We start from the raw sequence: 27,452 nt of genomic DNA on the forward strand, positions 1-27,452 counted from the left end.
AACAGCTGTGTTGCTGTGCAGTTCGGGACCACATGCTGTAACCCTACCTAGTCTTGTTGAGGACATCTGATGGGGACGTGGCACCAGCTGTGCCCAACACCGCTGCGTTTCAGAGACCCGCTCCTGAACAAGAGATGCTTTGTGAGCAGGGTGAGCTTTGGCACATCCAGGGAAGCCTCAGAATTACAAACGCCGAGCATCGCTTTCCTGCCAAGTGGTAACAAAATATGTGGCAACATAAAGGGTCTTTAGGAGAGCTGCTCCCGTAGGGCACACATCCGAGCTCACTCACTTCAGCCTAGGAGCCAAGCTGCCTCAAAGTAAGGTTCTGTGGGGGTTGGAACTGAAGCCATGGTAGCAACTTGCCTCCTCTTCAAGCACAGGAGGAAAAACAGAAGGTTTCCTTTGTATATTTCCAAACATCCTTTGAAGGAATGATGATGGGTTTACTAATGCAGAAAATCAAGTGATATTCCTCTGTAACCTTTGCTACACTTGCTCTTGAAGTCATGTTTATTGTGCTAACTAAACTGTACCACATTCTTGCAGCTAAGGAGGAAAAAAATAAATTTGTTTTGCTTCTTGCTCTCTTTTTATTCTCTTAAAACCCAGATACTCTCCAATTCCTACTATTAACTGCTTGCTTTAACAACACAAGAGGTTGTCTCTCTGCACAAGAGGTGTCTCTCTGCTGCACATGGCTATCAACGTGCTAGAAGAGTCTGCAAAAAAGAGCGAGGAAAATCGGGCTTTCCCACAACTGAGATCTGTTCCTGTGATTTATACCCAGAACCTATTGTTGTCCAGGCTAAATCAGACAAAGCAGTAAAGAAAAGTAATTAGATTTCAGGATGTAATGACATCTGACGAGAATTTCAGCAACGCTGCTTGGCCCGTGTGGGAAACAATTGGTCAAAGTGAAGAAAACATTTTGCCACATGGAAAACTTTAAGTGGGTTAGTAACCTGGTACTGTACCAGAGATGAATTTTTCCAGTCAGGTTTATATCTTCAAATTCACTGAAGTGGAGATTTATTGCAGCAAAGACAGAGAAAACCACTGGAGGAATGTGCTGGAAGTGGAGCGGGACAAAAGGAAAACAAACAAAGAAAATACAATATTCTTGGATTTGCAGTGGCTTAACTGAAATGCCTTTGTGTTTCTAGTCTAAATTAACATGGCTCATAATACTACTATCTAAGCCACAAAAAAACACAAGATTTGGTAAAATGTTATGTTTTGCAGAATATGTTTTGGGCAAATTTCATTAGAAATAGCTTGAAATACCTTTAAGAAGCATCGTCATGAAGACACGTTTATTTCTTGTGGTTTAATTTGAGACCTTCGGCAGAAAGCAATGTCACTGCGAGCAGTGATGGCTTCAAGCCACTGCTTATGCAGTGGAAGACCTCTTTAAATCAAGCATGTTTAAAAACGTCCTTGTTCTAACTTGGGTGTACTGGGCAGCCCATCACAAATTTATGTCCTCACGCTTTGTAGAGTAATGATGTTCATATACCCACAAAGCTGTCTGTGAACAACACAGACTCTTCCACTTGGCTAATCTTCCCACATAAAAGTTAAGTGCCTCATACTCCCTGTGTGTGAAAGCCACTCTAAACCAAAATGGACAACTTTTTCTGTCTGTAACATATGCATATGAACACATGCAGGATAAGAAAACATGCTTTAATTGATTCTGACCAACCACCATTAAAAAGCAACAGCAACAAAAACCTAAAAACACGAAGAACCACCAGACCATAGTCTACCATCATTAAAAAAAATAAAATAAAAAATGCTTACAGTAATGCCTATTGAATTGCAAGTCCTGACCTTGGGAGATCTGGAGAACAGCATTCGTTTCCTTCCTTCAAGAAGCAGACACTGTAACCCTTTTTTCAAAGTTTTGTACTGAAATTGTTCTTACCCCAGCCAAGCTGACAGCGTTGCTGTGGAGAAGCTTGCTTCCAGGGGAAGTGGAATGTAAAAACAAAGTTGCTTTGACCTTAACAATAATCCTGTTTGCATATTACAATATATTTTCCTACCATAACAAGGCAAAGTCCCTTGTGTTCCGGTCAGAAAAAGTCATCTTCCAGTAAAAGCACATTGTGATCAATAACATTTTCTTAATATATTATATTATCTCTCACTAAAACACTTTTTCATTTGGCATTTCAGGCTGCCTAGTAGGGGAAATTCATGACAAAACTCAAGATGGCAAATGAGATACTGCAAATTAATTCCATCTTTTCGTTCGTGAACATTTGACAAGCCTGTGTCGTCTGACTTCACCAGAAGCTTTCTCAGCTTTCAAATATACATGAAACAGAAGAATCTGCTCCACTACCATACACCAATCTTCACTTCAGCCTGCATAATTTTGTGTTGAAATATGCTGTAGATTAAACAGCAAACTTTGAGACCAGAATTGGTAGGGCTTAATTTAAATATTAGTTTAGGAAACAGACTCAGAAGTCCACAATAGCAATTGTGAAATTGTATTTTAAAGTTACAGCCCAGAGACTGACACAGTACAGGAATCCTCCACAGCTGAATCTGTTTTTGCTACTGAGCCATCTGCAATCTGGTCCTGAAAAAGACTATGCAATGAAAAAGCCAATTTGGTGCTGGCCAAGTTTGAAGAGAGCTGTGACATGATGGGCATTACAGGGAAGTAGAGGAAGTTCTTCACAGAGAGAGTGGTGAGGTGCTGGAACAGCTTCTCAGAGAGGCTGTGGATGCCCCATCCGTGGAGGTGTTCAAGGCCAGGTTGGATGGGGCCCTGGGCAGCCTGGTCTGGTACCAGATCTGGAGGTTGGTGGCCCTGCCTGCAGCAGGGGAGTTGGAAGGTGATGATCTCTGGGGTTCCTTCCAACTTAAGTCATTCTATGATTCTACAAAGTACTTCCCTACTTGTGGGTCTGAAATTGCTTTTGCTATGAGGAGTAGCAACTTTATTCCCCTCTCACAGTTTACATCCCGCAGGCTGAAGTGAAGACCCAGTGGCACAGCCAGGGGCAGAGCCCATGTTCCTGCTTTCCTAGATGCAACTGAATTAAGGAAAGTTGTCAGTGTTCAGCTTGGTCCAAAGAGGCATGATCCTTCAAAAAAGGCTTGGGTGCATGCAGGGTATTATCAATAGGGTGGCTTAAACACACCCGATCTCTGTAGGATTAGGTGCAGAATCACTGCCAGTACTAATATTTCAGCATAAGGAATAAAAGGCAGGTAAGTGATGAATATTCACTCTGTGGGAATGCTCTGTATATGAATTCTGTAACAGAAGCATGCAAAGGCTGTACCCATACACTGCAGAATTTACCAACTAACAGCCCAATTAAAGAAGTACTTCAGGATGTGCCTTGCTTTAAGCTCACGTTGTAGTCAGCTCTTGTTGACCAAACACATTCGATTTCGTTAGGCCAAGATTCAAATTGAAAACAATATTAAAAAAGTGAGGAAAAATGGATGGAAATGTAATTTAAATCCACAGATCCCAGCACCTCATTAGGTCTGAACCGTGTAAAGGGCCAAAGAGCACATCTACCTAAGAAGTCATTCATCAAAGATCAACATCTTGTTTAATTGTGGAAGACATGTGCAGGAGAGATGCATGGAACTCAGTTGTTGGAACAAATCCAAGAAGTACTTAGATACATTAGGGGAATCAACTCTTTGAAAGGGTTGATAACTGCAGGACAAGGGGAAATGGTTTGAAGTTGAGGGAGGGAAGATTTAGGTTGGATGTCGGTGGAAGTTCTTAACAGAGAGAGTGGTGAGGTGCTGGAACAGCTGCCCAGAGGGGCTGTGGATGCCCCGTCCATCCCTGGAGGTGTTCAAGGCCAGGCTGGATGGGGCCCTGGGCAGCCTGGGCTGCTATGAAATGGGGAGGTTGGTGGCCCTGCATGTGGCAGGGGGTTGGAGCTTCATGATCCTTGAGGTCCCTTCCAACCCTGGCCAAACTGGGTGGGAAGAACGAAATAATCAAGATTTTGAAGGTGAGAAGAAAGTTTGGGATAATTTTTTCTTGTTTTGAAGCAAAATAATACAGAGAGTAAGCCTTCATGCAAATGAGCACTTACAAAATAGCCTTTCTAGGTGAGTAATTTCTTTCACGATTAATAAAATCTGCAATCTGAGCAACAATGTTCTGATGACTTCCTGCCATTCATAATTATCGCTCGTCCTGGCACCAAAAACTCATTATTATTAGAGCTCAAAAAAAAATATTTAACTACTTCTATGAAAAGACTTAATTTTTAAAAGAATCACAAGTTTTTAAGCTTTGTTTCTACTTCTAAGTCTTGAAAGTGAAAAAGGAGGGAGCCCTAGCAACCCTCACGTGTATCTCCTTCAGCTTCCAACAAGTGATGTGAATAAAAGCATCTAATTTATATGGTAACACAACACACTACAAAAGTATACTTTGGTTTAAAAGCAGCCTACTAAGAGTATGGAGTTAACATATCCCCATATAACTATGGGCGTGTGTTTTATACTATAAACATACATATTTTTGCCTTTTTTATAGCAGTTTTCTCCAAAGGAGCTAAAAGCATTTAACAGTTACTGTAAAACTAACAGCACTCTTGTGAATAAAAATATATAATCACTATTTTAATGGCATGGAAGCTTGGAGGCACAAAGGTGGATGTGGCAGAACAAAAACAATACCAAACTCCGAGCTCCGTGAGTAAATTCCAGCCTACCTGGCATGCATCATCTACAGGCGTAGAGGAACAGAGATATTTTTGTCAGTGCTTATAGAGATGTTAGCACTAACACTGCCTATGTCCCCCTCCATCCTGCACCCTGTCAGAGCAGCTAAATCAGAGCCACATTAGAAAGAATAAGTAAAAGTAAAAAAATAGAATAAAGAACAGATGCTAAACGGACTCAAAGAAACATACACATGTTTCTACGTGTATGCCCTATGCACAGGTGCTTGACAAACATTATCTGAGCTCTTTATAAAGAGATCTCTCAGATCTCCCACTTTCAGTGATGTGGTGGTCAACCAGTAAAGGGAGATGCAGCAGGCATGAGTTGCAATAAGGGAAAATCTAATTAGATATGAGGAAGGAAAAATCAGTGAGTGCTTCACCAGTCAGCACAGTCTGCCCATGAAGGCTGCTGAGTCTCTATCCTCAGGGATACTCAGGACTCAATTGGACACAACCATAGCACTGAACAACCTGCTCCACTCTGTAGCTGGCCTGTTTTGAGCAGGAGGCTGACCAAGGTCCTCCCCTAACGAAGTTACTGTAGGAATATCATACAGATACAGATGAGGTTATTCCTAGGTTTCTTTGTTTCATCCCAAAGCTTATCAGAAATTCATACAAGAAGTATGACTCTGGACTTCCATGAGTAAAAACAACTACTTCATTCGGCTTGCTCTCTTCTGAAAAGAGGGAATGGAACAGACTGCAATTGTTGCTTTAACCCACCGAAAGCTACAAAGAATGAAAAGCAAAACACAATCAAGGACCTAAACGTGTGTGGTCGTTAGAGGTCTTGGTTGAAGTTTACATACCTTCCTGACCCTCGTTCCTTGTAAGAAACACTCAGAAAACACTCAATCAAGTTGCTGTGCTGAGAGACCCGCTGCTGCTAAAATAACTGCATCATGGTAACAGCTCTCAACTTCTTCCTTTCATTTCAGATTCCTCTCTCCCCCCACACACACATTTTCATATGAGGTGCTGCATATGGTGAAAGCTGATTTAGTCTGAGCCAGGAACAACAGAGGTTAAATACTTCTCTAGTTAGAACACAGAGATTGCAACAGTACGTGATTGTCAAGCTGTATAGAGCTATACAGCCAACATGCATAAATACCTTCTACACTCTTCAGAAGAATAAGCAAGTTAAAATGTTTTAAGGGGGGCAGCTGAGCTAGGAACATCCTCAAATGGGTAAGATAGACAAGCATGCTACTCCTACGGGCAGCTCATTTCTAGAAACAAAGTGCACCCAAGAATCCAAGGCACTTTTGATCAGCTTCTCAACCCACAGCAGAAGCCTTGATGAGGTAGCCTGGACACAGAGGTCAGCTCATTTCCAACTGCGTATGCCAACTACTTCTGATAATTAGCTCCAATAAAGAGAAGAGAGTTGTTGGTTGGGTAGTTTTGTCATTTTACCCTCCTGTCCCAAGTGGATCACAGACATGATACCAGAAATACCCACAGAAATACCATAATCTGATACAATAACAGTACAATAAGCTGATATTCAGCCTAAGACTATACTCAGCATTTTGTACTGATTTGAACTGTGCAATGCTGCAACATATCAAGCCAGATTTGCTAAACGTTCCCCACCACAGAAAGTGAATTAAACTGTCACTCATCACCATAAGACTTGCTCTAGTATAAGTACTTCTTCATCAGTTGGACAGTCTTGCTCTGAATTAAAAACAAAATGCTATGTTGCAAGTTAAAATCTTCATCCACTTTCCCATGTTATTTTTTTTCCTCTCTACTTTTCTCTTACCTATTTTCCACTCCGCTGTTTTCCCCCAGTTCAGTATGTTTAACCCTCTGTACTCCTCCTGCCTTCCTACTGCTTTCTTTTCTTGCCCTTCTCAGCAGATTTAAAGGAAGGAACTTGCTTTTGAGCTCCAGCCACCCTGGCTACACTGATAATTATGGTCTGAGCATCGAACTTCTGATGTCCTCCTGATCTTTTCTGTTGTCCATTTATAAATGAATGAGGCAGCAAAGCCTGCTGGAGTACAGCTCCCTTCTCCAAGGACCATCTGTTCAGTGTGTCAAGGCAAGGCTGGGGCAGAATCATTTGAGTTGGAAGGGGACCATAAAAGGTCATCTAATCCAACTCCCCTGCAATGAACACGGGCATCTCACAACATATACACCTCATGAAATGATAGGGAAAAATGACACTGTAACCATTGTGAGTGATACTAAAAAAAAAGTTATTTAGAGAACATTTGATTTTACTACAACTTCAAGACAATTACAGCTGTTGGTATATTCAGTTTTACAGCATTACAAACACATGCTGGAACAAAGAAGGAATATAAAATAAAAGCCTTATTCAAAATTCAGACTTGACTTCAAGTAACAATTTCATTTTTCTATTATTACATACACTATTTATGATATTGTATTGCTAGCACAGAGAAAGAGATTAAATAAACTTCCCTACACATACTTATACACACTCAAGCATACACACAATTTCCTGTTTTACCATGAACAAACTAATGATAGGAATTAAGAAGCATTTTTAAATTATCAAAGCTGCACTGAAATCTGTAAGCTAGTTGCTCAGGGAAATACACTTTATAAACAGTCTTCATGGGTGTACTACAAACCTACTGATGGGAAGAGGCTGCCAGAAAGGTTATGATCCAGATGTGCTGAGGATGCTGAGGTGCTCAGCAAGAAACATCGAGAGGGAACAGCAAGCAACACAACAACTGTTGTGTAGTGTGCAAGAAAGATTAAGCTGATTAAAATTAGGGAAGAAAAAAAGAAAAGAGGACTTGGCGGTCTTGATGCAAATAGAAAGTGCACCATTCCTGGGCTGTGTCAGCAAGAGGATAGCCAGCAAGCCTGAGGGTGGTCTTACCCATCCATGTAACACTTGTGAGCTCTCCAGGATAGGTAGAGGGTATTGGTGGCTGGAGCACAAGGCATGAAGGAGGAAAGAGAGATCACACTACAGTTTCCAATTCCCAGTGGAACTCACGAGAGTGAGCCTATTCTTGAAAGTACGGAGAGATACAGGAAAAGAGCTACAATAATGAACATTCCAATGAGAGACAAGGAAAATATCCTTCATGACATCGTGAAACAGGAACAGGGGCCTGAAGAAGTGTTGGAATCTCCATTCTTGGAGATATTCAAAGCTGAAATGCATGCAACCCTAAGCAACCTGGGGGACGCTGCCCCGAGCAGGAGGTCAGACTGGACGATATCCAGAGGCACTTTTAAGCCTGAATTAACCAACAGTTCTAAATATCTAGTTGGCAGAAGCCAGAATGTGATCAAAGGATGCCAAGAGAGCTGTCATACAGCATCAAGGGTCAGGCTTAGCTCTGCAAGGAGAAACACACAAAGAAGATTGGGAAAAGAAGCTAGGAAAGGAGTGATGATGAGTAAAGCAGCAGGCTGAAAGAGAAGGCAGCAACAGAGAATCAACACTGTAAGGAAGGACAAAAATAGACAACCCAAATCTGCATCCACCAAGTTACACTTTCCCCTAGCAGCTGAAAGGTAAAAAGTCCTATGGGAGTTACTCAGTGATGAAGTCAATATTTATGTTTCCTCTTTGATGTGCGTAATAGAACTGAGTAGGAGAGGAAATCAGTTCTCTCTTTTTTAGGAAAAACTAAGCAACCTTTAATCTGCTTCCTTTTTTTTTTTTTTATATCTACACACACAGTTTTGCAAACTTCACTGGTATTTATAACGCGTTTATATAACAAAGAATGTTTCATTTGTAACACAAACATGTAAGTATATTTTGTAGCTTAAAACCCCAAGCAATCACAGCACTCAAAGTGGCTAACAGCCTTTTGCAGTTCTGTAGGATATAAACCTCTGAGCCTGTGGAGACGAACTCCACTCCCTCTTGCAGCCACACAACCCAGTGCATATACCCTTGATTGGGTTTATAGCACTAGCATTCAGCCTTCTACATTCTTTTCCAGTGTAACACAGTTGCACATGCTCTGACAGGGATTTGCTGCAGTCACTGAATGCATAACCCAAACTACGTTCATGTAAGACAGATAAAAGGAAAATTAAAATGCAAAAGGAACAGATAACTGCACACTTACCCTATGATATCCAGAATGTGTATCAAAATCAGCCTCAGGTGTAATAGTCAGTAAACAGGACAGCAAATCCTTGCATTTAGCAGGAGGTTTCTGGGAAGCCAGATTACCTAGGAAGAGAAGAGAATTACGTTAATACACAAAGATGAAGTCACCTAGGCTTTGTAAGACTAGCCTTTAAATGAGCTAGAGGAGAAGAAAGAAAAAAAACAGCTGCAGAATGGGAGATGGTACATGCCACCATGATCGGCATGGAGAATTTAATCCTCTGAAGGTGACAGAAATCTGCTATGAAGCATGGGGAGTTCGGTGCTGCTGGATTCTTAGGGTTTAGTAAAGAGCATCTAATACCCGTGATAACACAGTGTTAACCCTCTAATCAAGGACGTGGAGGAGAGCAGAAAGAGCACGATATTTTGCTTAATTAGTTGCTATCAAAGAGAGGACAAGTTCAAGCACTCCCAAGAATGAGGCGACACAAGATTATTTAAAAGTTTAATAGCGTTCTAAGTCTTTGGTAATGCGGGGTTTGCCCATGAAGTAAAAATAATCCCAAGAGATAAATTTAAAGAAATATATCTCATTTTAGTGCCCAGAATAAAATGACTACTCATTAAAGCAAAGCAGTTTTATACCTACGTTCTCCATCTCACATCTAATATATATGGGAGTAATCTCCATGACGGGAAGTGGATTGTAATCCTGCAAGAATGAAGTGCTGTCATTATCTGCAAATCAATAAAATATTTATTTATTTATTTTTAAGTCAGCATAACAGTCCCTATTGATTTCACGTTTTTAGCACTGGAGTTTCTGGCCCTATGAAGAAGATTCTTACAATGATGAGAGACACAGATGAATAAATGAGCTGAGACGAGCTAGTTCTAAGTTTCCGTTGTTCAAGGGAAGTTCACTGTGATCAGGGTTTCGTATCATCACAGAATGGCCTGGGTTGAAAAGGCCCACAATGCTCCTCCAGTTCCAACCCCCTGCTGTGTGCAGGTCACCAACCAGCAGCCCAGGCTGCCCAGAGCCACATCCAGCCTGGCCTTGAATGCCTGCAGGGATGGGGCATCCACAGCCTCCTTGGGCAACCTGTTCCAGTGCCTCACCACCCTCTGGGTGAAAAACATCCTCCTAAGATCTAACCTAAACCTCCTCTGTCTCAGTTTAAAACCACTCCAAAGAAACCAAAGTGTTTCTCTTTCATAACCTCAGCTTAAGCTTATTTTGTTTTATACAAACATAATGTTTTGTGTAATTGCAACACTACATATTTTGCATTGTTAGAGCAATATACTTCACTTACCCTACCTGCAAGCTGTTGGAAGTTTATCATGGAAAACCTCTTGGAGGACACCTCCCTGACCTGCAAGTACGTTATTACAGAGTATTTGCATGACTCTTGCTATGTTCAAATAGCCCGACCAAAAAAATAAAAGTAATAAACCATGCGCCTGTGAAAGTCCAAACCTGGCTGAGCACTGAGGAGCTTATGGTTCAAAGGGATGGTGAAGGTGGTAAAGTAACAGGAAAAGAAGGACACCAAAAGGCGACACAACGCATCCAAGGTCATTTTGAGTGTCTGTGAAGCCCTGAGTTCCATTGGGCCATGATAAATTCCTTCAGAAGAGTTTAATAGAACTGATAGATGCTTATATAATTCTGTAAATGAAGCATAAAGCAACTTTGGCTTGATGAGCTGATCAAATAGCTCGTGTTGTAACAAATGACCTGTAATACCTGTAATGAGAGCTGACTGCAGTTCATGATGTACCATTACAAAGAGAAGGAAAAAAGATAAAAGTTTGAAGTGGGGCCTGCTAACATCCCAAAAGAAATCTCTGAAAGCAAACAGACAAAATCATTTACAATTTTCAGTCCTCATTTCGTGCAGAAAAAGCAGATCCCTTCTCAAGCAGTAGCTAGCTGCAAGGTTAGTCTCTCAAAAATGCAAAGCATGATAATACAAGCAGCAAGCACACGAAAGGACTGGGAAGGCACACAAAAAGAAGTGTCTAGACTGCATTATCCTCATCATTCCTGTCTTCTCTGTCATACAGAGCTGCATTCTCCTCGTTAGCTGCTTTGTTTACAGGGTTAGACTCATTTTGGAGTTTAGGCTTTCCAAATAGTTGGTCTATTCATTTATATAATGCTGCTCAAACACATTGTTGAGACATTTTCAACGGAGTATTTCTGACTTTTGCGACACGCTTAAAGAATTCTGCTTGAACTGCCTGAAAAAGCTCCAACCAAAATAACAGCTTTTTTTTTTTCTTTTTTTTTTTGGTTTGGTTTGTTTTCCTGTTTTTCAGAAAGAGCACTGTTTTCATGGAGAAGTTTATGGAAAGGACAGAAAAAACTCAAGGGAGTAATTTCTCCTTTGCTTAGTGAATCACCACATCACAGTTATCCCATCCTCTTCAAGGGCAACACTGGGCCACAATAACGTGGAAGGTCTCCCAAGGGAAACATTCACTTCCCAAAGCCATCACAGGACTTGTTCAAGAGCAAGCACTGACTATGCAGAACTGAAGAACCAAAAAAAACCCATAAAATAAAATGGATTTGTGATCAGGAAGAGGACTAGTCTGATACACCAATGGCAGTTTTACATGAAGGAAATCTTTTTCTTTCCTACCTCAAAAGGGAAAGACATGAGGAACATCTACAAAGCGTGACTGTAGACTCTAGATGGCAGTGCCATAGGGAAAAGCGGAACAGACCTCACAGCTGGATACGGGATGTTTGAAGAAAGGCTCAGAAGGAAAATGGAGCAAGAAAGGGAATAATCCGTCACCATGAAAATGGTACACAAAGACGGGCTTAGGTTCAAAATCTGTTTCCTTACTCCTGGACACGCAGTCCCAAAGACGAGTCAAAATTATTACTTGGGACAACACAAAGAAAGGATTAATGGTCTTTACTGTTTAACATACATTATTTACTTTATTTACTAGGCTTTGGGTGCCTTCTCTACCCTGCTTTAGAAAAGCCTGGCTGTTAATAGGACAGGATTTTGATCTTATCAAAACTTAACTGCAGTTCAAAGTGCGGGGCAGAGAGGAGAACACCTGTCAGTCAGCTCAGAACCACTAACATGAATCCTGAAAGTAAAAGAGACAGACATACAGCAAGGAGCTTTAAACCAAGAGGTGTTCTCTTTTGTTTGCTAGCTTTGAAGATAAAGCCTCACTTCCCTGTACCAATATTTCATGAAGCTGAAGGCACCTTACAAAGGCCTACAGCAGCAGCCCAATTTATCCATTAGCAGCCTGATAACCTCGAAATGGACAAATCATAAATCCTATGCAGCACCTAAGCTTCTGAATTAAAATGACCAGAGGTAACCTGTTGGAAACCCCACATTTACTTCAGATACTCCATCATTGTAGCAACTTCCATGATGTCAGCAGCTCGTCCTTTGGGGTAGAACTACCAGGAGGCCACATAGTATATGAAACTGGTGTGAACTCACCTGCCCTGACAGAAGCTTCTTCATGAACGAATGTATTAATCAGAGATGCCTTAGGCTTAAAAGACCTAGGTAACCAAAAGCAAGTTTGGATCTTCTGTAGAAAGAAACTGTACCACTGGCCCCATCCTCTTGACTTTCCACCTGTTAGATGGCTGTAAGTGTTGATAAGATCCATCTCAGTCTTCTGCTCTCCAAGCTGAACAGTCCCAGGGCTCTCAGCCTTTCCTCACAATGAAGATGCCCAGGCCCCCAAACTTTTTTTTGTGGCTTTCCACAAGACTCTCTCTTACAAGATCCTTTTCTTTCTTGAACTGAAGAGAACTGGACCCATTACTTCAGATGTAACCTCACCAGGGCGAAGTAGAGGGGGATGTGGCTGACCTTCTGGCTCATATCACTGGAGGCAGTTAAGGAAAGTCTGTCACTGTTTGGTTGGCCTGGCTTATTACCCAGTTGGTTGCAACGGTGCCATTTCGGACCCCACTCCCCAAGCCTTTCAGTTTAAATCCTGCCTCATCACACTTGAGCTTTAAGAAGTGAATTTTAAGTTTCCAAATGCCAAAGAGCTGTAAGGGACAGAATGACTTCGCATCATACCAAGTTAAAACAGTTTTCTTACGCAGCAAAACTGTCTTTTGGAGCTTTGCTGTTACAGATGCCCTATAAAGAAGGGCAATAGAGCAGACCAGCATATCAACCAAGAGCTGCATAGGGTGTGAGAAGTGTACAGATCTAAACAGCATCCTCATGATATAAAGTAAACAGCAAAATTTGGCAACTCAATACTGTAATGAAAGGAAACTTGGAAAAATCAAATAGCCTTCCTGGGGCAAATAAGAGATCTGCCTTACTTTGTGCAGCATCTATAGAACTGAGAAAATAAGCAAGCAAGCAGGAGAGCATGATACAACTGCCATGAGCATGTCAAACAGCTTCCAAAATACAGGGAAAAGTAGAGTGAAAGACAAAAACTTCAGAGCAATGTTAATGGTTTTGAGTAACAACTCGCAAAATTAAGGGTTCAAGAAGAATGTTTTCCTTGCTGAAGCAGTAGGCTTTTTGGTGCAGAAAGACAAAGAGAAAATAGACGGAAGCTGGTCTCTAGGTTTGTTTTGCATTACGCAAAGCCCTGGAAAGTGCAGCCCAAGAACCCCACGGGTCTGATTCTGAGCTCCTCGATGCAAAGCACACAGCATCCATCTCAGCAACGATGCCATGCACCACTTGCCTTCCACATCTTGCTCACAGCTGGAAAAGTATTTGGAAAGCAAGAAGTCTAAAATGGATCCAGAGGAGGGCTACAAAGGCAATCAAAGGACTGGAGCACCTTTTGTTTGAAGAAAGGTTGAAGCAGTTGGCCTTGTTTAGCCTGGACAAGGGTCCAGGGAGACTTCACTGCATTGTTCCACTTCTTGAAGGGAGCTTACAAGCAGGAGGGGGATCAACTTTTTACATGGTTTGATAGTGATAGAACAAGGGGGGATGGCTTTAAACTATAAGAGGAGAGTTTTAGGTTAGATGTTAATAAGAAATCTTTTACTCAGAGGGTGGTGAGGTGCTGGCACAGGCTGTATGTGCCCCATCTCTGGAGGCATTCAAGGTTGGATGAGATCCTGGGAAGTCTGATTTGATGGTTTGCAACTCTGCCCATGGCAGAGGGATTGGAGCTAGATGGTCTTTAAGATTCCCTCCCACCTTAGCCATTGGATGATTCTATGAAAACCAAGGACACGGAGACTATTATTTTAGGTCAATTAATCAGAAAAGGTTTTGTGCAAAAATCTTCTACAAAAGGCTGCCCCTGCAGACAAGCTACAGAACAACTGGGAAGCAGAAAGCGCTTTAAAAATGCCCTTTACGGGCTGCTTTGCCCTGCAAACATCCTCCCCCACGCCAAATGCTACAGCGTAGGGTGGCAGGCAATGAAAGGGAAAAAAACTGAGGGAAGAACAAGTGGAGCACGCTCTTTGCAAATTAGAAAGGAAAGCAAATCTGGGGGAAAAAAAATATATAAACACAAGGCAGGTTGAACAGTTTCATAAGCAGTAAAAGGAGGGTTCTTATCAGCACTGTATCTGGCAAATCAAAAATCTCATTTAGCAATAATTTCATCTGGTAAGTACCTGCAGGCATGGAGTGAGGGATGGGCTGATGCACCCAATGCTCTCAGTGCTGCATTGGCTGGGGTTTACCAGGTGTGCTGTCCCATGTCTTTGGTGTATTTACCTGTTCCAGTTCTACCACTGAAAATCTCCAGAGTGCCTGCTGTTATAACATTGCCAGACACTGAGAAAATGATCTGCAAAGGGAACAACTAGAGGAGAAGCTAGGCAGGTTCTGCAACTGGGCATGGCTACAGGCTGCAACAGAAGCAAAAAGTAGTATTTATTTAGAGCTGAAACTGAAATATATATGTATTTTCAAAGCCCCACTTGACTTCATCATCCTTATAGGGAATGATGACAGCTCTGTACAGTGATGCTATTGTGTATGTTGACCCTAATCTGTTAGATAATAAAGAATATACAGAACTCTCTTTTTCCTACCAGCCAACTAAAACACTGAGAAGTCTGGAGACTGAAGATCTGCAAGCTGAGAGGATTCTGAGGGGCTTGGAAAAAGCCTGGCAATGCTGTCAGTCATCACTACTGCCTGAAAAAATTTATGCAACAGCCACCGAGTTGCACGCAAGAAGGATGACCAGAGCAGAGAATGCTACACATGTCTAATGTGCAAGTTACTTGTATAAATATTTTAATGGCACCATCATTGAATTTACTGCCTAGCAGCTCTGGGCTCGAAATTATGATTCCTAAGACTACTTGCTATGTTTTCTTCCTCTTTCGTTTCTTGCAATTGCACTCAACTGTTTAAAAGAAGGCCAGGAACTACTAACATCTCATCATCAAAGATTTAGATAGACTGACAGTAACCCTGAGGTTATGCAGTGTAACACTTCTTCAAAAGTCTCCAAAACCAGAATGCTGACCTCTGCAAAGAGTTCAGATGGGTTAAGGGAAAGAGAACAATTTTAGCTCAGTGCCCCTCTTTTCCTTTACACAGACAAATTAACTCCTCCTATGACACTACGTAGCTTTTGAGAAAATATTTGTGCTTCAGGACTGACTGTTCAGTTTGAATTCCTGCATGGCTAATCACTTCTTTAAAAGGAAGTATGCATCAATAATATTCACAGGGAGCTTCATAAGAGCTTGGCAAACATTTCTGACAAAACAAAAAACCCAAACAGAAGGATTACTCATAAATGCTACATCAACAACTCTTTTGACAGGCATCTGGATTATGCTGCTCTTTAAAAAGGGAAAAACAAAGATGTCACTTCGAAGTTTAAATGGAAACAGTGAAATATGCTATTAAAAATATCAGATCATAAACAAAGTTATTTTTGCAAACTGAAATGAAATGAGCAATTACAGCAAAGTTTGCCAAGATACTTTACAGACATTCAATCATTTTTTTCAAAAATCCTTTAAAACTCCGCAAGATACACAAAGATTACAGTTCATTAACACTGACAAATCTATACACACGGATCATCAGACATCCAGCATCAGCAGCCTAGCACGTCCCATCTTTTTCTTCAGACGTCCTTGGGCTGATGCTCTAAGTTAAAGCCTATACATCAGCCCACCTGAACAAAGCTGCTAAAGAATCACAGAATTGCTCAGGTTGGAAAAGACCTTAAAGATTATCAAGTTCAACCACAACCCAACCATACCACCCTAACAACACTCTGCTAAATCATGTCCCTGAGCACCACAGACAAATGGTTTTTGACCACATCCAGGGATGGTGACTCAACCGCCTCCCTGGGCAGCCTATTGCAGTGCTTAACAATTCCTTCTGTAAAGAAGTGCTGCCTGATATCCAACCTAAACTTACCCTGGCACAACTTGAGGCTATTTCCCCTCATCCTGTCACCTGTCACCACTGAAATAAGACCAGCCCTGCTCTCACTGTAAGCACCTCTCAGATATTGGAAGAGAGCAATAAGGTCTCCTCTCAGTCTCGTTTTTCCCATAAAAACAGCCCCAGTTCCTTCAGTTGCCCAAGAAAATGTAGACAGACACTTTAGGAACCCATCTTCTAAGAATTCATTTCGCTATCCTTCTCCTGAGCCATGTTAAACATAGAATTACATTATCCAGGCAGCATTAATTTATGTGGTATTCTGTAGCAAGACTTACAAGAGGATGAATGATGATGCAAATAGGGATTTCTTACTCATTCTAAGTTTATTTAATTTTTATTCCCCAGGAAAAGCTCAAGGAAAGGTGCTGAGATGTGTAGAGTTCAAAAGAGATATGAAAAATATTCACATGTAAAGAAGACTGCTGAAAAGACCGCTTATTCAAATGAATGCTGAGTTCTAATGCATCTGCAATTGTTCAAAACTGTTCACCTGAATAGTGAGGTTTCTTTGAAGACAAATGCATACAGTCTTGTAAAAGAGGTACATTTCCTTTAAGTGAAGTCAGCTTCTTCATGACTCATTGAAGTCCACTGGCTTTGCTGGAGATTTGATGAAGGTAATAGGCAAGTACATCTGTTGAAAGGCTTTTTATTTCTTTATTGAAGTAAAAACTAGCAAAATACCTTTTTCTACAATGATTTGAAGGCACTAGAATTAAAAGGCTGGAAACTTTTAGGACAGTTTGACTAACATATCTTCCCAACTCCATTGCTTCGCTGAAGCAGCTGGAGGGACTATCGTTGAAAGCACTGAAGCATTTTAGGCTGAAAAGTACTCAGCTGCTTTGACAACATAAACGAACTTCCTGTGGTTGAAGACCTTCTCCAGATCCTTCTGAAAATAAATAAAACAACAGAGAACTTAGAAACAGAACAAACCTATTGTTTTGCCACACACAGATGTTTCGGTATTACTTGGGAATCAGGCAACAAAAGGAACAGTGGGTGGTGTGAACACAGCCATGCCGCATGTGCTCTGTAGTGCTGGGGGAATGCTGGTAGATGGGAGAGGTCTTGGAGATCAGGACAGGAACAGGCAGGAGCGAGAGAGAGCCAGGACAGCAGCTCTAAGAAGAACGGCCAAAGAAAATTCTGTTTTCACATGAAACTTTGCAGACAACATAAAGGCATTTGTTCACAGTGGACCAGTGACAGCAAGGAGGAGGGAAAAACCAAAAAACTCATTCTGTTAGATCTAATACTGCAAAATGGGAAGGGAACTCACAGTATCAAGAACAGCCTGTGCTCAAAAAAGCAAAGAAATTGTTTTGCTTATGAGATGAGTCAACCCTGCTATACCCCAAGAAAAAGCAACATCCTTATGCAATATTTAAGAGCAAAGTAGTCTGGAAGAGGAGGAAATACAGCGAGGGTGAAAATGCTGCTATGGTGTGGTACAGCCAGCAACATTCTGCATCTCCAGAAGGTTTTCAAAGCTTTTGTGTGTCTACTAGAGTAGTTACTGGGAGGACTGACAAGTATCACCAGCTCTGAGTCCCCAATTACAGACTCCATTTTCTCTGACTCACTTCAGAATGACAGTTTGATCTCAGAGCAGGGGAGCCCTATCCTCTTCACAGAGACCACCGCTCTATTTACTGACTAGATAACCCTAGCAGTCCCCTTTGTGGCTTTAGGCAGATCGTGTTGGAAATTACAATGCGCAGGACTCAATTTCTTGCCTTGTTCAGAAGAAAAAAAAAAAAAGTCCAGTCACGATCACCAAATTTCTAGAGATGTCTTGGGGGCGTTGGTAAAAGGTTTACTGATTAATTATTCCTGCTGTCAAAATCCATTTTGTTTTTGTTTTCTATCACAAATTTTCTTGGCTTTCACTTCTACAATACAAATCTTGTTACATTTCTGTTCAACAGGCTGAAGAATCTTGCTTTCTTAAAAGTTTCCGACAGAAAAAACCTAATGAGTTCTTTCCTTCACTTTGATTAGGGTAATAAGATGACTGCAAGAAACCCCAGAGGCTTGAAGTCATGCTCTTCCACCCCTAACCGCCATCATACTCCTTGAGCTGCCAACAAGGCTCTGGGAGCATCTGCAGCAGGGTCAGATCCAAGTTTAGCACAGCCTCTCCTATAGGCATACACACAAGTTGCTGAAGAAGACATTCAAGCTTTGCCCTGCAAGACCACATTCCTCTGGTGTCAACTCACAATTGCAGCAATTACTCTTCCTGCTCCTCACCAACTTCAGAGAGAGCCTAGGACGACTACTTTAGAGTAAGACATGAACCTTAGAAGGTAGAAGCTGAGAAAGCTCAATTTCATCCTTCACATGTGCCACGCCAAATTAATCAAAACTATGTTATTAAGTCAAATGTCTTGTAGAAGCCATAAATAACAAATCTTAACTTTATAATCTGAACGTGCAAATACATAAAAAACACTTAATAGACATCAGGTTACCATGACAGGATTTATTTTCTATAAGCTCGTGTTGATTGGCACTAATTATATTTCTCTTGCTCAATCCTTTATCAGCAGTCCCATTTTATTACACCCTAAATCAATATTACGATGACAAGGCTCAAAAGCTCACACCTTTAAGGCATAGATTTTGACTGGTTTTCCAAAGCAATGAATCAGACTTCTGGAGCTGACCACCAGCAGCCCATTGGCACGGCGGAGCTCTCAAACCATTCTCTCCAACTGGTAATTACAACACTAAAAAAAGATCTGCAGCTTAATTTGTCATCCCCAAAGAAACAGCAAAACAAACAGACTGATTACAAAAGATCTGCCTTAGTGAAAGGGAAAAAAAAGCAAGACGACAGAAAAGGAAGTGTGGGAGGTGTGCAGGTTACTGTCAATCAAACTTTTGAGTCCTTGAGAATGATTAGAGAAAGAAGCAATTCCTTCACAGCAAGAATTTGTTCTCCTGATGTTAACTGTTGATTTTAGCATGTATGACTATCACGAAATTTATTCAACTAAGTGAGGCAATCGTGCTGTTCAAACTGAGCTCAGAGATTTAATTTAAGAATTAAGTTACATAAAAACATTGGGTTTAGATTTCTTACATACAGTGCTGGGAAACTTCCACCACCTGGCAGCCTGATAACTAAGTTTTCCTAAGAAAATTCCATAGACTCTGATGTTGGTATGCAAGGTGAGTGGAGGGAAACATTTCCCTAAAGAGTTCCTACCTTCCTGGTAATCATGTACTTCCAGTTGCAACTGGGACCGCAGAGCGGTACGACCTCCAGCTCTTCCCAGCTAGCTTTATCAATGAGACTTCAAAGAATCACAGAATTATGTGAGCTGGAAAGAACTTTTAAATGCAGTCTAGTCCAACTCCCTTGCAGTGAACAGGTGAGTTGACCCACAGCTAGACCAGAGCACTCAGAGCCCCATCCAGCCTGACTTGGAATGTCTTCAAGGAGAGGGCATCCAACATCTCTCTGGGAAACCTATTCTATTGCTTCACCACCCTTATTGTAAAAACCCACCACCACAAAAAAATAAAAAACAAATAAATAAATCCATACGATACAACAAACAACAAGAAAAAGCAACATCATCAACAAAAACCTTTCCTTGATACCCAGCCTAAATCTTCCTCATTTTAGCCTGCGACCCTTCCCCTTGTTCTACCACAACAGACCCTGCTAAAGAGTCTGTCCCCTTCTTACTCACAGCCCTCCAGCCCCCCTTCAGATACTGACAGGCCGCGCTCAGGCCTCCCCAAAGCCTTCTCTTCTCCAGGCTGAACATCCCCAGATCTCTCAGTCTGTTCCTGTAGTGGAGGTGTTTCACCTCTTAGATCCTTTTTGTGGCCCTCCTCTGGACACCAACAGGTCCATGTCTATCCCATACTGAGGACTCCACACCTGGACACAGTACTCCAAATGAAGCCTCACCAGCACAGAGTAGAGGGAAGAATAGACTTGGCAGACAGTATTCGTACAAGTACTTACTTGAGACACAGAACAGGTCATTTCATGCCATTAAGTTACTAACATCTTCATGATGCTTTGAATCTAGAGACACAAATACTACACACGAAGAACTGCAGTGCTTCCCTTGAAACACCTATGTACAGCTCAAAGTAAACCATCCCTGACTTTAGCAACTACACAGATAGAGAGCTTACTTTTCTGTTGCAAGGCAACACCAGCATAGTCAGAAAGTTACTCATTTAAAAGAAAAAAGAAGACTACTGTTATTTGCCTTACAGCCCCAGGCAGTGCCCTGCATCCTGTCATCAAACGCTCTGAATAAGCCTATCGCATATCTGCTTTTCAAACTGGCAGTATGCGCAACAAACACGCTCCAGCTGAAGGGATTCTGCTATTTACTTCCATTGCGTCACCTTTAGACCTTGAGGGTGAAGACAGAATTAGTGCAAAAGTCCTCTATACAGCTCCAGGTCTCTGGTGATATGCTTTCTAGTGACAAGCTCTAAATTTCATCAGTATCTCTTTCAAATTCTTCCTCAGTGCCCTCGTAATCATAGAATCATACACTGGCTTGGGTTGAAAAGGACCACAATGATCACCTAGTTTCAACCCCCTGCTATGTGCAGGGTCACCAACCAGCAGATCAGGCTGCCCAGAGCCACATCCAGCCTGGCCCTGAATGCCTCCAGGGATGGGGCATCCACAGCCTCCTTGGGCAACCTGTTCCAGTGTGTCATCACCCTCTTTTATGACCATCATTTGCCATATGCAGAGTAAAAAAATTAAAATACCATCTGCCTTCATGCAACTGACCCATGCAACCATTGGTCCTAGGGCACTTCCACCTCCTTCAGGAGCCATCCAACTTCAACGCCACGCTACAGGAGCATGACACCAAGTAAAGGTCTAACACTGCCTCACTGTGGCACCTGCAATGGTTCATGTTCAGAGATATGCAAAGCCTGTGGAAGCTAATAAGGCTTTACAACAGTCCAAATCAACTGAAGATGTCTGTGCTGCAAATAATTTCCAGTGCGCTGTCTTCAGGTGATCCACCAAAAGCAGAAATAATGTTACAGGTACTCATAGCCACAGAATCACAGAATCATTATGGTTGAAAAGATCAATAAAGATCAATAAAGATCACCTAGCCCAACCATCAACCCGTGCCTGTCAATGCTCTAGACAGTGTCACTCAGTGCAACAGCCACTCTTCCTGAACACCTCCAGGGATGGCGACTCCACCACCTCCCCAGGCAGCCTGTTCCAACGCATCACCGCTGCTTCTGAGAATTTTTTCCTAACATATAACATGAACATCCTCTGTCATAATTTAAGGCCATTACCTATTGTTAGATTAGCGTTACCTGGGAGCAGAGGCTGACACCCATCTCACTCCAACCTCCTTTCAGGGAGATTTAGAGAGCAGTACCATCTCCCTGGACTCTCCTCTCCTACATACTAAACAATTCCAGTTCCCTCAGCCATTCCTTGTAAGATTTGTGCTTCAGACTCAGCTGTGTCGCCCTTCTCTGGAAATGCAATTGCTCTCTGTTTAGCCAATTCTCCACTTCCTCCATTCCACTAAATTCTATTGGCTGCAGGGTTTGTAGCACATTAGTTACTACCTTCTGACTGGATTACTGCAACTGAGATCAAAGTGCAGGCCTGGTGTGATACCCAGAAGTTGCTTATGTTCACCATTTTTTGCACAGAGGTCACAGTCTGGCATGAGGGCTTCACTGAGGTGCAGCTCATGTGAACACACATTCCAGACACTTGATCTGCTGCACAGCTGACTTTAGCAAAAAGTCAGCTTAGTCTTTAGCAAGTATCACATTGACAGAACAAAAAGCAATACACACCCTCACCTTCAGAGAAAAAAAACATCTTGTCCCCATTTCCAGAACTGTGGCTGAAAAAGGCTATTCTAATCAAGACATCGGGGACAGTTCAGTATCTGCACTGAATCATTCTATGATCTCAAGCTATGACTAATTCTAAATGGATCTCTGTTCAGCACTGAACCCATAACTGATCTGTTTCTTTGGATTTTTTTCTCCCAAACTACAATAGACAGCCCCAGAATTAATCTTCATGACTGCAAAGGTAACTTCTCACTATGAGAATAGTACGGCCATGGGTTATTAATGAGGGTCCTGATCAAGTGCACATTCGGTCCAAATGATTTGCTAAAAAGTTATCCTCCTATAGGCTATATAAATACATAATACATCTGCATTAACCTGTGTGACACTGAAGCAGCCTTTCCAGCAACCTGGCCTACTTTATCTCCAAAGTAGACTCTTATACTTCATTTGAGTGAGTGAGCACATATTTTAAATAATGATGAGAGACTCCAATTTTCACATTTTCATGGATGCAGTGTCAAATTTATTTGTAATAGGATCATCTATTATCTGTCAGTACTGAGAAAACTAGGTGAGAAAATAATGGTTAGTAGTACATTAAGGACTCTACCTGGAATGCTGATGAAAATTAGCACAAGGTAAATGGAGCTGCTGAAAACAAAAATGGTACAGATTGCTTAATGAAGCCTGCCTTGACTTATTTCTGATACGAGATCAAAAGTTGCTTGGCTGTGGGTTTGGGATTTTTTGTTTATTTGGTTCTGTTGTTCAGAAAAAGACAATCTCCTCCAACCACTCAGTTTAAAACACGGAATATTTCATCCACTGAAGCACTCTTGAAACAATAGCTCTGTTTATGACAAAACTTCCAACAGTGCCAGACAGAAAGGAGGAAATAGCGTTACCAATTTTCGAGAGGAGGACCTCAGAAGTTGTGAGCTTAACCCATTAGATGCTGACCTTGTGCCTTCCACATGGACACGTATGCTACTCTTTTTCCAGAAAGGCTGACATAACCTTAACCCTGTGCCCATTTTCCCCAGGATATAAACTGAGTTGAACAAAAGCCAGCTAAACTCACGGTCTTAAGGGTTTTTTTTCCTTCTTAAAAAAAAATTCTTTTCTTTCTTGAAGGGGGAAACAAACAGCACGTAGACATATACTTGCATGTACCACTACAGGGCTCAATACAGCATCAGTACCCTCTGAAACTAGACACAGTAAATTCCTGGTGGAAAAGATGTTACCTCTACATAACTCACTTGACATTTTATCCCTCCTGGATGCTCTGGAATAGCTGCCGCATGCTGACATGGGCTAAGGAACTGATTTGCTTCACCAGATACACTCAAAACCTTGTGCTAGCCAGAGGATATGAATGGAAAGAGGATAAGGAATCTGCCCAGGGAAGGATGCATCTTAGGCTGAAACTGCAAATTCTGCCAGTGGAACAGAATCTGAATTCAAGCAAGTAGTCTTTGGTTTGCCATATTAAATAGTTGGGGGGTGGGGAGGATGGGGGTGTGGGGAGGAATAATCTAAAGGAACTACATAATGAATGGTAATAAATGGAAACTTCATGCTTTAAAAATAATATTAAATGTTAATGGAATTTTGTTTGCTAATATTGGGTCCACTAAAATGACTCTTTGATTTATGGAAGAAATACTTTTAGTAGCTACAATTGAAATAGTTCTAGCTGCCCACTAAAACTCTTAACAAGACAGGAATTTACTTTCACCTCCTTCCTTAAGTAATAACCCAGTGAAAGTATTTTGCCTGTAAGAAAGCGTAATCAAATTCATACCAAGTATTATTAAAATAAATATTTCTCAGTTTTGTAGGATAAATTAATTTCAGATTTCATTTAAAAATCATAATATTAAAACCTAGATTTAACACATGGGTTTAAACAAAAACTTAAACAATACATAATAATTTTTTACTCAAAACGTAAGGAGTAAGAGGATAAAAATCCCTGGATGTTTTCTTGCCATCAATTCAAGCGCTCGTGGACATTTAAACATGTATAAAGCTTAAATATATACTCAAACATTTACAAGTGCTTGAGTGCTATTACACTTATCTTTTCCTTCTCGAAGCTGTCCCAAGAAGTCATATTTTTCAGTATTGGCTGTACAGAATCACTTTATTATTATTATTATTATTTCAACATAGGCAGCAGTTGCTCAGGAATTATTTTCCGTATTGGGATCAACTCACTGAAAGTAAGATCAAGAAAAGTTAATTGCTCAGTTACAAGCTGGAAACAGACAACCAAGTGGAAGAGAAACAGAAGGTAACTTGATTGCCTTAAAGGCATGGGCCATATAATAACCAGCTTAAGTCCCCAGAAGTACATACAACCATTTTTGAAAAAGCTTCATTACACTTAAACACAAACTTGTGGTGTCCATGCACTTCTGCAATTCTCTTTGAAAAAATAAAACTGAAAAGCCCTAAGATTTGCACAGAGGTTATGGTGCAGACTGCGACCAAAACCAGCCAGTATCCAGGATGTCCTTGGTATTAATATCATTAAAAGACCACTTCCACAGAGGCTCTTCTCTATCTGACCCAAAAGCTTACATGAAACTTCACTGATTATAGGCACAAAAGAACATCCATACTGTGGCATGCTGTCAGTTATAAGTAATCTAATTTATACAATTTTAAAAGCTACAAAATTGCTTAAAGAATACGAAGTTTTAAAGCCTAGCAGTGTGCATAGATAAGAGCACATTATAAATAACAAAGAGTAGTATGGAATTAAGGTATTTAGTTGAAAGTTATTTGAATTATTACTAAGTGAAGAATATTATGGAAATGAATTAGATACGATACTGAACAAAAATAAATCAATTAGTTCCATGAGCAGTCTTTGTTTTAAATCCTACATAATTTAAATCCTGAAGTTTTCAGTCATTTAGATTTAAAGCATTTCACCGTGACATACTCCCAGAGTAAAGCCAGAAACATGTAGTAAATCACTTCTAAAAGAACTGAGTATGTCAGAACAGAGTGAGACTGGGAAGAAGGAAGACTTCAAGAAACAAACACGGCCAAGAAGGAAACGTTGGACAGGACGTCAATGAGAAGCAGCTTCACGCTCGACAATACAGGAGCCCATTAATCAGTGGAGTAAGGGCTGCAAGGGAAGAGAGATGCTTCTGGATGAGTTGGCAGTGGAGCACAAGTGGTCTGCGTCAAATCCTGGGGGTTAATCGCCCTCCCAGCAATGTGCCCTAGGAACAAAACCTGCTTCTGCTCAAGCGCACATGATGGCTGACAGGTGAGAGGAGGTATGCAGCTCTATTTTGAAGGTTTGCATGAACACTTAATGGGCTGGAAAACAAAAACCATTCACAGAGTTTTGAATTATTCAGTAATTTCTCTAATTATAAAGTGACTTGGAGCACTGCTATTGTTCCAGGCAGTCCTTTCCTATCAGGGCCCATTGTTCAAGAAGGCGCACTTAAGCACTGAGAGCTCCGCACACCCAAGCAAGGTTCTCCCAAGTGTCACTTCTTCCCAACCATTTTTTCCTCCAGCAGGTAATACACACATTATCTACACTGACCTCTCCTTAATTTATAATACCTCCATGTCATAAACCAATTATCAGCATTTGACACAAGCAGCACTTGCTAGTTTGAAAAGCAATTAAAATTTAGGAGCTGTCTCTTGCAACAAAAAAGCATTCACAGAAGTAGCGTTACAGAAGAGCTGCGACATGCAAGCCATCATTCTAATTCTGCCTCTATCAATCAAGCTGGGTCTCGCTGAATAGCAAAGCTCAGGCAAGCAAACAGCAATGTTTATGAGGTGCAGCTGGTGGTACTTACGTTAACAGCAAAAGCAGCATCAGTTAAATTAACATTCTTCATTCTTTCATTGCTCATTATGGTTTGACAGACATACCCGCAGTCCACATAAATGACTTAGAGCAAGAGAGCTGTCTAGTATCCTGCCATGAAACAAGACCACCTAATGGGAGCAGCCAGTGTAATTAAAACTCTGGAAACCAAGATTTATACTAGTTGAGGATGCGGTGGTGGGTCTTACGACCTACTTTAAGCTATTAAAGGAATGGCAGAAACCTGCACCATCGCTCAAGCTGGTGAAAAGTAAAGGTCTGCTGTTTGCGATACTGTCCAATAAAAAGGTCTGCAGCGTTCTTTTGATGTAGGAAGTGTTTGCGTTGTTTCATGTCTGGAGAAACGGGGAGAAGAAAGAGAAAGATATCACTTAAGTATTAACTAATCACCTTTCCCAGGAGAATGTTTTCCTTAAGTCTTGCTCGTTCAAGTTCACAAGGCTTTCTTTGATGGGGAAAAGCAGCAACTGGTTCTACTTAAAAATTTACAGCCACATTTAATCTCTTGGATCAAGAAAAGTTAATTTTGTCAAATGAAGGCCGTATTTCATGAAACTGTGTCAGAGATTAATAGACTACCAAAAATGGGGTGAAAACACATAAGCACTTTCAAGTACATCTAATGCCCCTCAATTAGACCTGACAAAGTAACAGAATGTGTTCAGGGTGGAATTCAAGTGCGTTAAGGAGGAATTAACATCATAAAATTGACATAAAACTACTAGAGAGCATCCAAAGGAGGGCTACAAAGATGGAGAAGGGCCTGGAGGGGAATCTGTATTATGAGGAGCAGCTCAGCCCAAAGCAGAGGAGCCGAGGGGAGGCCTCATGGAGGGTGCAGGGAGCAGAGAGGCAGCGTTGAACTCCATCTGGTGACAGACAGAGCCCAAGGGGACAGCATGGAGCTGTGGGTCAGGTGGGGGCTAAGAAAATTTGTACATACGTGTGCCTGGATATTGCTCCCCTCAGAATGGCTTTTAATCTGTGAACGTTTATGTTAGCATCAAACAGTATCAATCAATTGGGCAAAATCAGAGCTGATTTTCTGGAGGGAAGCAGCACAATGTAGGAAGGAGGAAGGAGGAAAGCAGCTCCCATACATATGTCCACACTTACCTACAGAGAAGCATATCTGCTCATCCTCCCTGCGGAGACAGAGCTCAGCCCATACTCACATCTGAGCTTTGTTTAGGGAAAGCCCTTGGCCAAAACTATGCCCAGGACTGGATAATCTTTTAGGTCTTTTCCAACCTTGGTGATTCTATGATTCTAGGAGCACATTGAAATATCCTTAACACACAGCCCCACACAAGCCTGTGACTTGGCTTTATTTAGCTTACCAACATACAGGTAGCCATACAGAACTGCTCTAAATTTAAAAGCCTCAAACTTTATAGCATTTAAAGCAGTCTCAGTTATATGGAGATTGAAGCAGGCCTTAGAGGCAAGCATTGGCACGCTCCTGACCAGTCAGGAGTTCAGCCCACGCTGTTTTAACTGGC

At 41.4% G+C, this 27,452-nt stretch overlaps 1 protein-coding gene across 6 annotated transcripts in view; it reads right to left on the reverse strand.

Annotated features, from left to right (window-relative positions):
• KLHL29 (kelch like family member 29) overlaps nucleotides 1-27,452 on the reverse strand; it is a 402,070-nt gene that overhangs the window by 321,967 nt on the left and 52,651 nt on the right. For 4 of the 6 annotated variants that reach the window (XM_042882334.1, XM_042882351.1, XM_042882324.1 and 1 more), the window contains exon 1: nucleotides 8,819-8,894. The gene's annotated coding sequence lies outside the window, so the exon portion shown is untranslated. Of the gene's footprint in view, nucleotides 1-8,818; nucleotides 8,926-27,452 lie in introns of those variants that run through there. The other 2 variants (XM_042882360.1, XM_042882368.1) reach the window with 1 other exon arrangement.

Source organism: Lagopus leucura, unplaced genomic scaffold, assembly GCF_019238085.1.
Source record: "Lagopus leucura isolate 7727_CA_CO unplaced genomic scaffold, USGS_WTPT01 Super-Scaffold_73, whole genome shotgun sequence".
In the NCBI taxonomy this organism is placed as follows: Eukaryota; Metazoa; Chordata; class Aves; order Galliformes; family Phasianidae; genus Lagopus; species Lagopus leucura.